The 10,844-nt window shown below is 52.4% G+C and overlaps 1 long non-coding RNA gene across 1 annotated transcript; it reads right to left on the reverse strand.

Annotated features, from left to right (window-relative positions):
- Nucleotides 1–7,058: 7,058 nt before the first annotated feature.
- Nucleotides 7,059–10,563, reverse strand: LOC119870171. Its single transcript, XR_005355380.1, has 3 exons — nt 10,510–10,563; nt 9,903–10,003; nt 7,059–7,322 (listed from the first exon to the last, which is right to left on the reverse strand). It is a non-coding gene; the product is annotated as an uncharacterized LOC119870171 (long non-coding RNA).
- Nucleotides 10,564–10,844: the final 281 nt, after the last annotated feature.

The raw sequence follows: 10,844 nt of genomic DNA on the forward strand, positions 1-10,844 counted from the left end.
CCCCCCCCTCCCGCGTCTGCAGGGAAGGGGTGTGGACCCGGGGGAAGGCTCTCCGCCCCGACCTGGGGGTGGGGTCCCGACTCCGTGCTGGGCGCCCTCGGAGGGGGAGGGCATGCCGGGCTCCGGGGCCCCGGGAAATAGCCCGCCCGTCGTAATTTGTGTGTGTGGTTTGTTTTTTGTTTTTGTTTTTGTTTTGTTTTGTTTTTTTAGTAAGATAGCCCTGAGTTCGAATTTTTTGGAGCAGCCTTGTTGGGGTATAATTGACACACAAGCAACTGCACGTCGAGGTGGGCATTTTGACCCATGGAATACACATCGTCGCCCCACGCAAAATACTGAACACGACCATCACCCTGTCCCCCACCCCCAGGGAAACCACTGTTAAGGTTAATTTATGCTTTTATTTTTTAAAGATTTTATTTATTCATTCATGAGAGACACAGAGAGGCAGAGACACAGGCAGAGGGAGAAGCAGGCTCCCTGTGGGGAGCCTGATGCGGGACTCGATCCGGGGACCCCGGGGTCACGCCCTGAGCCGAAGGCAGATGCTCAACTGCTGAGCTCCTGGGTGCTCCAATGGGTGTCTGTTGAGCACCGACAGGGGCTGTGAGGGGCTGTGAGCTCCTGTCTGGCTTTGCCCTTCGCCCTCTGGCCGCACCCTGTCCCGGAGCCTCCACCTGCCAGGGGCACAGGGGTGCGGTCGGGGGAGTCGGGTCCCCCCCAGGCTCCCGGGGCAGGACTGGGTGGGTGAGCAGTGGCTGACTGTACACCGTGTGACTGGGGGGACGGGGACCCTGGGGGCGTGGGGAGGGGGCTGTGCCGGGACGAGGTTCCTGTTCAGCATGAAGCCCCGGGGTGGCCCTGGGGCCCCAGAGGACGGTCACATGCCACCCGTCCCCGGGATCCGTCCGTGGGCAGCCAGCCGCGCCGTCCCCAGGTCGGCGGTACCCCCACCATCGACCATCTGACCACAATTTGGTGCCGGGTCTGCGAAGTGGGTAACGGGCGCCCCCAGAGCCGGCTCTGAATTCACTGTTGACCGTTCACGTGGCTCCTGCCGCCCAGGATTTTGTCTCTCCTCTGAACCCACCATTCGGAGACTCACTTGGGCCTCACCACCCCCAGGAATCCCGCCCTGATTGCTGTAGCAAGGACTCTAAGTGCTGAGCTTTTCTGTGCTGTGTAAACCCCGACTACTACTGGGGTTGCAACCCCCCCCACCTCACAGGCCAGACTCGGGTGTTCGGCATCGTTCGTGAATCCCCATTTCGATTCTCATCTCGAATACCCATTTATTGAGGGTTCGGAACGTTGCCTCTGCGTCCCTTCGGCGCGTCCTTTACTTAGGACGCTTACATGGGGACAGGAGTTTGTTACAAATATGTAATATGCTTGGCTGCACACGGTAGAGAGCCCGGGCCGGGCCTCACAGTCATCAGCACTTGGAGAGCGTTTTGGGTGGTGGCAGGTGGGCTCGCGGTGGACCTAGGAGCTGGGGTCCCCACCATGAACCCCTGGGCTGGTGGCTCAGGGACCACACACCTGCATCCTTCATGGCCCTGGAGGCTGGACGTTCAGGACCCAGGTGTCAGCCGGTCCGTGTCTGGGGAGAACCCACTTTCTGGCTCAGAACGGTGTCCCCTCGGGGTGGGAGGGCTGGGGGAGCTCTGGGCGTGGCCCAGAGGGACAGGAGCCCCTCATGGGGGCTCCACCTCATGACCTCATTGCCTCCCGGGGGCCCCGCAGCCCCACGGCGTCACCCTGGGGGTTAGGTCTCAACGCCCACATGTCGGATGGACGTGGTCCACGGCAGTCTGTGCATGCCGACGCTGCCCGCTGTGTCCCCCGGGGATGTCCATGCTCGCTGGTGGCCCTCGGGTCGGACCCCGTCGGCGGGCGGCCCTCTCCCCCCGGGGCTCCCGCCAGGCCTCCTCGGGCAGGGGGTGCGCCCTCTGGCCCTGACACCGGGCTCCCAGGCACAGATGGTTGGCTTCCATCTCCTGTGTCCCTGACCTCTGCTCAGCCTGGGGGCTGACCCAGCTCCTCCCCTGGGGGACCAGCCTCTGGGTCCCACGCACACGTGGAGTCGTGCCTGCAGCCGTCCACCCTCCCCCACCAGGCCTTGGAGAACAGCTCTGCAGGCCCGCCGCCCCTGGCCTGCTCTGTGATCCACCGCTTTGGGGTGACTCCTGGCTCAGGTCTCCCGTCCACAACAGCAAACCCCCCAGACGGAGGCCAGGTGGCCGAAAGCTCTCCTTGGTCCACGGATTTTGAAGCCGAACTGGAAGGGAAACCCATTCCTTACACAAAGGGCTTTGCGGGGAAGAGGGAAGAAGGTGCTAGAATAAACACTAGTGAGCAAGCCCTGCAGGGCTGGGGCGGGGGGACAGAGAGCCCTAGCACCCCACCTGCTTGCTCCCCACGACCGAGGGATGAGACCGCAGGCGGGCCCCAGCTCCCAGGACGACACTCTGGGCCCCAGGCCTGGCTGGGGGTCCTGTTCTGCTGCCCCTGGCTCGCCGGCCCCGGGCAGGATTCCGGGATTCCTGGCCCCGGCCGCCCTTCTCAGCCCTCCGAAGCAGGTGCAATCTCCCTGAAACCCCGAGATGACCATGCCACGGGGCCGTGGGTGGTCACTGTCGGGGCGGGGGTGCGGGGATCACCGGCTGACTGAGCAGACCTGTGGGCCTGACCGTCGGCTCGGCCTCCAGGGAGGCACCGGGTTGTGGGAGGAGCCCCTAAACTGTACACCTGAAATGGGTGCATTATTATGATGATGTTATTTGTATCTCAATAAAGATACAAAAAACAAAACAAAAAAGGGCACCAGGATGTTATCCTCAGCCTTTAAAAAAAAAAGATTTATCTATTTATTGGAGAGACAGCGTGAGTGAGCTTGGAGGGAGGGGAAGAGGGAGAGGGAGAAAGAAGCCCAAGCAGCCCCCACACCGACCACGGAGCCTGACTTGGGGCTCGATCTCATGACCCTGAGACCGTGACCTGAGCCGAAACCAAGAGTCTGGCTACCCAGGCGCCCCTATTCTCAGCATTTTAAAAAATAATAAACAAATGACTTGAAATAGCCCAAATCCCTGGGGGAGGGGAATAGTTGAATAATACGGTCTATGTATAAGCGAAACGTTTATACTCAATAATATATAATATATAAGCATATTTTCGACAATGAAAAATGCTCACGATATATTATTAAATATAAAATACAACATGCCTATACTCATTTTATTCTTAACTTAAAAAAAATTGTTTTACTTGAGGTAATTGCCCAGTCACATGTGATTTCCAAAACATTTGTAGTAAGTATTTTATTAATACCGTTCCTGAGCTAGGTTCCAGTAAAAGCAACACAAATATCTAAGAAACATTTACAGAGTTTTCCAAAAATTAGCATTAAATGCTGACCATGCGTTGAGGCTTAGAAGTCCAGGTTCAGGGGCGCCTGCCTGGCTCTGTTGGTGGAGCGTGCGGCTCTCGATCCAGGGTCGTGGGTTCAGGCCCCACGTTAAAGTTTACTTAAAAAAAAAGCCCACAATATTTAAGAAAAGAAATCCAGTTTCACCCTGAAATACTGTGCTGCATTCTGATCTTTAATCTCAAAGAAGGAACCGTACTTCATTTCTTGTTTCGTTATTTTAATGATGAACTTAAGAAGTTTTGTTTTTAAGGGGGGCGCCTGGGTGGCTCAGTCGGTGAGGCGTCTGCCTTCGGCTCAGGTCATGACCCCGGTGTCCTGGGATTGAGCCCCACATCCGCCTCCGTGCTCAGCGGGGAGCCTGCTTCTCCCTCTCCCTCTGCTGGTCCCCCCCACCTCACGCTCTCTCCGTCTCAAACAAACAAATAAATAAATAAATAAATAAATAAATATCTTTTTTTTTTAAAAAAAATTGGTTTTGGGGTGAGAATTTTCTCAGTACCTTCAGTCAAGGCTTTTCAACATTCTTCACTTTCTGGCACATCTGTGCAATGACAGGCTTCGTGCGTCCCTATGCCCTGCAGTTAAGCAGCCCAGGAAGGCCTTCTCCTTCGGGGAGCGATTTCTCGGCACTCTGAATATAGACTTCTCTGGCTGACCTCCCGGCCCCCCTCTTCCTACAAGTTCGCAGTGCAGAATTCACATGCCCTTTTAGGAAATAATACTGGAGAGATTCAGAGCCGGCACCCTGCACCACCTCTCCGCATGGTGGTCCTGTACCTGCAGTAGGGGTCACGGGCACAGACACCCAAGGCACAGAATGTTCCCACCGCGGCCCCTCCTCCTGCAACATTTTGGGATTTTTGAGATGATCTTCGCCCAGCATAATTCCCTGCAGATTCATCACGGTGGTGTGGATCACCACCAGTTCTTTTTTAAAAAAAAATAAAATAAATTTTATTTATTTATTCATGACAGACACAGAGAGAGAGGCAGAGACACAGGCAGAGGGAGAAGCAGGCTCCCTGTGGGGACCCCGATGCGGGACTCGATCCCAGGACCCCAGAGTCATGTCCTGAGCCGAAGGCAGACGCTCCACCGCTGAGCCCCCCAGGCGTTCCCCCACCAGTTCTTTACTGCTGAGCCTTGGCCCTTGTGTGGATGGAGGGACCATCGTGTGTTTAGCCATATTCGCTCAGAGAAGGACGTGTGCACTGCTTCCAGTTTGAGGGCGTCACAGAGAAAGCGACTATAAAACATCTGTATGCTATTAAAAAAAAAAGTGACCGTAAGATTCTGTATCTCGGGGATAAAGGCCTAGGAGTGCCCTTCCCGGACCGTGGCGTATTTAGTTTGTGTGTGCTGGTTGGTTGAAGGCAATGTCAAAAATCTCTCCTCCGGCCTGGCCGCGCCGTCGTGCGTGCCGCTCCGCGAAGTGGAGCCACCAGTTTCCCCACCTCACCGCCAGCACCGGGTTTGCTGGTTTTCCTCATTCCCATCATCCTGGACACAGTCATGTCTCCTTGTGCTTCTGCTCTGCTTTCCTGGTGAATAACGATGCTGAGCATCTTCTCCTGAGTTTATTGGCTGCTCGTATTGAACGTCTCATGGGGCTTTTTGCCCATCATTTTCTCACTGGAATTCTCCACCCCCCACTGTTGGGTTTTGAGAATTTTTTATACATTCTAGACAGTAAGTCGCCTGTTGTCGAATATATAGGATTGGCAAATATTTTCTCCTGGCCTGTAGGCTGCATTTTCATTCTCTAAACGGGTCTTTCGTGGAGTAGAAGTTTTTAAATCTGATGAAGTTGGGTTTATCACTTTTTCCTTTTTTGGGGTCATATTTTTGCTGTCAAATCCAGAAAACACTTTGCCTACTTTACATCCCATAGATTTTCTTCTTTTCTTGAAAGTTTCCTACCTTCACATTCCCCGGGACCCGTTTCGAGTTGATTTTTGCATAGAAGGTGGGATTTAGCTTAGGTTGAAGTAATTTTTTTTCTGACCCAATTGCTCCAGCATCATTCATTCATTCATTCATTCATTCATTCATTCATTTTAAAAGATTTTATTGATTTATTTATTTGAGAGAGAGTGAGTGAGAGAGTGAGAGAGCGTGAGTACAGGGAGTGGTGTAGACAGAGGGGGGAAGAGGACCAGGCTCTAGTGGGACAGAGGACTCAGGAGGGGAGGGCTTCGCAGAGGAGACTGTGCTGCACGCACCCCGAGGCCTAGGCCGAGGGGAGGGGCCCTGAGTGTTGGCCTTGGGGACACGGGGTCCTGCAGGCTGAGGCCTAGAGCCACAGAGTGCTGTCCCTGTCCCATGCAGCCTCTTCCATCCTCTGACTCTGAGGAGCAGGACGTCTGCACAGGGGCCGGCGTTGGTATCACCTGGCCTGCTGGCACATTCGGCTTGTTCTTCTGGCAGCTTCTTTCTCCAGAGGGCACCACGGGGATGACAGGTTATACCCAGAACGGAGAGATGACTGCTCCACCGGCAGCCACCCCCCGTGGACCACCGAGAGCCGACACATCAGCAGGTGCCTTACCTCCTAGCCACGCATGCCCTTGGCCAGGCCAGCCAGCTCCGGCCCTTTCCTGAAGGCCTAGAACTTTCCCTGGGCCGTCTCAGCCAAGTCAGCAGGTGAAGCTGGGGAAGAGGTCCTGATAACTCAGGAGGTGTGACTGTAGGTTGTCTCCCGCAGACCCCGTCTCCCCTTGCCATCACCACCCCGAAGGTGGGAAAAGAAAGTTCTCCATGGTGAGTGGGTTAGGCCTCTCCATTCACACAGGAAGACCAGCAGAAGCCAGGAGGATGTTGTTCTTCTCTTCTTGTGAGAACTTAAACCACAAGAAATGGCCTGAAACAACCACACGCAAGATTCTGATGAGTCGTGAAGACAAATTTCACAGTAGCCAGATTTCGAGAGGTCTGCAGAGGAGACCACACCGGAGACAGTTTAACCCGTGTGAGAGCACCGCGCATTGTGGTATGTGTGTGTGCGTGTGTGTGTACGTGTGTGCACACGGTGGGCATGTGGTCTTCGTACCCTGAGAAGCCCCACCCAGTGCCTGGCCCGGGCTGTTCCCAAATTCGTGCCTAAGGTTAGGCATAAAAGCTTATTTAGTGGGGTGCCTGGGTAGCTCGCGGTTGAGCATCTGGCTTTGGCTCAGGTCATGACCCCGGGGTCTTGGGATAGAGTCCTACATTGGGCTCCCCGAAGGGAGCCGGCTTCTCCCTCTGCCTGTGTCTCTGCCTCTCTCTGTGTCTCTCATGGATAAATAAATAAAATCGTAAAAAAAAAAAAAAAAAAAAAAAGGCTTATTAAGAATATTCTGAGAGATACCAGCGCCTTTTCCAGGAACCAGGCTACCCACATAAAGCTCCCGTCCAAAGTCCTCTCAACCTCCTCTTAAAAAGTAAGTTTCTAGTTCTTGAATCCATCCTCCTAAGGCTCAGCTTTTGCACGGTCCCAGCCTGAGAAATACAACCGTGTTCCCAAAGGAGACGCGCCGAGGCCGGAGGATGGAGCAAGACTCCACTTGTCCCATGAAACCTGTGAGGAAACCAGTGCTGTTGCCAAATCGAGGCTTCCACTGAAAGGGAATGAACACAGCTAAAGAGGTTTTGCAACCAGCAAGTTCTCTGGTTTATTTTTAAACAAAAAACAAAAACAAAAAACCCACAGGGACGTCAGAAAACCCCAAAGAAGAGCTGAACACAGATTTTTTTACCACCCAGAAGGCAGGGACCTCACCCCGGCGAGTGAGAGTGGACGTGGGAATGTGCACCTGCCAGCCTTCCGGGTCTAGCTGTCATCACTGGGCAGGAGAGGAGGTGGCTGGGCAGCAGGACAGGTCCCTCGTCCAGGATTATGTCCTTACTTTGGCTGCAGTGAAGACAAAACTATACTGGTGACATCTGGAGAATCAACAACCAGATATTTATCTCAACGCACAGTTCACTCATTCATTCACGTATGAGTCTTGCGATTACGTGAGAGATGCCTGCTGGGTGGGGGGCACGTGCCGGGGACACCCCAGTCCCCAGCTAGCTAGTGTTGAGTGAAACACACACGCAGGACATCCGGGAACTCAGCGGCTCCGGGGCTGGGGGGCCACCACGGGGAGGGCCGGAGACGCGTGCTGGCCTCACGATGGCACGAGCCACGTGACTGCACATTCCCCATAGACGAGAGCCTCAGGTGTGGCTAGGCCTTGGCAGGAAGTCAGTCCTAGTTCGCATCTGATGATTGCGAGAACGTCCCCCCGGCCCAGCTTCTAGCTCCATAAATCTCACAGCTCATTTCTGTTCCGCTGCCCCGACCCTCTGGGGCCTGTGTGTACATGACGGTAGGCCCACAGGCTCCGTACCTCCCCGTCGTCATGCCGGGGCTCATAGAAGCAGTCCTGAAAACGTGTCCCTCCCTGGACATCTGTGTCTACAGTGGCTGGAAACGCCCTGGGTTAGAGAGGGAGGGGACCGCAGGCTGCAAAACCTGAGATTTGCAGGTTGCAAATCATACAAGAACAGGTGACCCGTGTGCACGATGGTAGGTTCCCTCCTGGGGCTGCGGAAAGGGTCCCAGGAGAGAGGGCCCCAAAGCAGAAGCTGGAGCTGGCTTTCGCCAAGGGAAACACATATCTGGGGGAGGGACTGAACGCTGGGCACATCTAACGGTGCCGAGCCTGGAATGTTCTTGATTCATGTTGACCCATCCTGCCCAGTGTGAAGACACGTTGTGTGATGGCCTGGGTCCTCGGACCTCGAGTCCACGTTCCAGAAGCGCACACGCACTTCCATCAGGCTCTTCATGAGCACCAGCGAAAGATGTTGTGATGCTAGACCCTCGCCTCCACTTCTAGATCTGACCCCCTCTCGGCCTCTCCGTGGTCCTCTCCCATTTTCCCGACGGGCACACTGCTCTCCGCCAGACCACTCTTTCCAAACCTCGCCGGCTTCAGTTTTCTTAGTAAATCTACTCCTGGCTTTCTTTCCATTCTCCACTCTTATAGACCTCTACTGTTCTGTCTCCGTCCTCCCTGCCCTCCCCCTCGTCTCGTTTCGTCTCATCTCTCGTCTTGTCTCCTCTCCTCTCCTTTTCCTTCTCTTCTCTTCTCCTTCTCCTTCTCCTTTTCTTCTTCTTCTTCTTCTTCTTCTTCTTCTTCTTCTTCTTCTTCTTCTTCTTCTTCTTCTTCCTTCTTCTTCTCTCTCTCTCTCTCTCTCTTTCTCTCTCTCTCGATTTCCCCCTTGCTTTCAGTTCATTTCCCTGTCCTGAGATCTCCGCCCCTCTGTCTCTTTTCCTCTCCTGGCTTTACTCTCACCTCACTCTCCATTACTCCCTCCCTGCATCTTCCGTTCTTGGCTCTCTCCACCCTCATCCTTCCCTGGTGCCTGCTGCTTCTTTCCAAACACAACCCCAACCTCCACTGCCTCCTAACATATTTTTTTCCTATTTATTCACTGGTTGTTTAAGAACTTCATCTCGGGACAGAGCCTTACTGCAGATTGCTTTTCCTTCCTGAGGTGTGAGAGCCTTTGAGCAGCCCTTCCCTTCTGGCGGCGGCACAGGGAGCAAGGCCAGAAACTGTAGGAGCTGGTCCAGAGCCCCAGGCTGTTGTTTTTGCAGGCGTGCCATAGAGGGGAAGGTCTCTTGGTACGTCCTGTATCTCAGACACAGTGGGGAAGCCAAGAAGTTGTTTGAGAAACACTCTTAGTGCTTTCTTTTTTCTCTATCTCTTGTTGTCTGACTTTGTACAGAAGCCTACACCTGTATGTGTATCATTGAGTTAAGTTCTGCTGGAACACCATCTATGAGCTATGAAGAGAAACCCAAAGTCCTTGCCCTCAACAAGCTGATTGTCCAGTGTGTGTGAACATAAAATTATTACCTATAAACAGAGGACACATAAGTAATAAAATGTATACTGGTGACCATAAACACACTAGGTCAGAAGGGGAAGCCCAGTGCAAATCTGAAGAATCAAAAAAGATGGTAGGACAGGAGGGCTGGTGTTACTCCTGCAGGTGGAGTGGGCCTGGGGTATGCAGAGTGGGAAGGAGGGTGTCTTATAGGAGGAACAACAGCAGGAGCAAAGCCAGAACCTCGGGTACTAGCCAGGGTCCAAGGAGAGCAGGAGGCAGCCTGGCAGGACAGCGGTGGTGGGTAGTGCAAGGCTTTCCCATGAAGGAGACAAGGCACTAGGGACTCAAGCAGAAAGTCTGCTTGAGCAGCTAAAATGAAATATCAAGGCTGCAGGACATAAGATAAACATATAAAAATATGTTTTATTTCTATATATGCTAGTAGTGGTCACCTGGACACTGAAATTAAAAATTAAAAAAAAAACATTTACAATTGCTCAAAAAGAATACCAAAACCTAGATGTAAAACTAGCAACACACATGTAGGGTTTGTACACTAAAAACTACAAAACACTGAAAAAAAATCAGAAATGTGAAGACATACCATGTTCATGGATTGGAAGACTCAGTATCTTAAGGATGTCAGTTCTCCCCAGCCCGACAAACAGGCTTAAAGCAGTTTTCCTCAACATCCTAGTGAGACTTCTGTAGTTATGACAAGATTATTTCAGAATTGATATCGAAAGGCAAAGGAAGCACACAATAGCTAAACAGTTTTGAAAAAGAATCACGCAGTGGAGGATCAAAACAAAGAAGGAAAGAAAGAGACAAATCAAGAAACAGTCTTAACTATAGAGAGCAAACTGATGGTCACCAGAGGGGTAAGGGGGTAGGGGGATGGAGGATGAGGGGTGGGGGGATGGGGGAAACAAAGGATGGGGATTAAGGAGTCCATTTATTGTGACAAGCACTGAGTAATGTATAGAATTGTTGAATCACTATACTGTACCCTGGAAATGAATATAACACTGTTTGTTAACTCTACTGGAATTGAAATTTTTAAACACTTAAAAAACAAGTGAGAGGCAACTGTACACCCAATGTCAATACTTACTATATAGCTACAGGAACCAAGACAGCAAAGCATTACTGGCCAAGGGATGAACATGTAGAATAATAGAACTGAATAGAGAACCCAGAAATAAACTCACACAGGGGCGCTGGGGAGCTCAGTGGGTGAAGCATCTGCCTTTGGCTCAGCACATGATTCCAGGGTCCTGGGATCAAGTCCTGCATCGGGCTCCCTGCAGGGAGCCTGCTTCTCCCTCTGCCTGTGTCCCTGCCTCTCTCTGTGTGAATAAATAAATAAATAAATAAATAAATAAATAAAATCTTAAAAAGAAAGAAAGAAAGAAAGAAAGAAAGAAAGAAAGAAAGAAAGAAAGAAAGAAAGAAAGAAAGAGTTAGTGCTGCTTGTCCTGGACAGGAGAGGCTGCTGGCTGGGGGGCCATGGTGTCTACAGCCCTTTGAAGAACAGACACATGGA

The sequence above is a fragment of the Canis lupus genome, chromosome 2 (genome assembly GCF_011100685.1).
Source record: "Canis lupus familiaris isolate Mischka breed German Shepherd chromosome 2, alternate assembly UU_Cfam_GSD_1.0, whole genome shotgun sequence".
Classification (NCBI taxonomy): domain Eukaryota; kingdom Metazoa; phylum Chordata; class Mammalia; order Carnivora; family Canidae; genus Canis; species Canis lupus.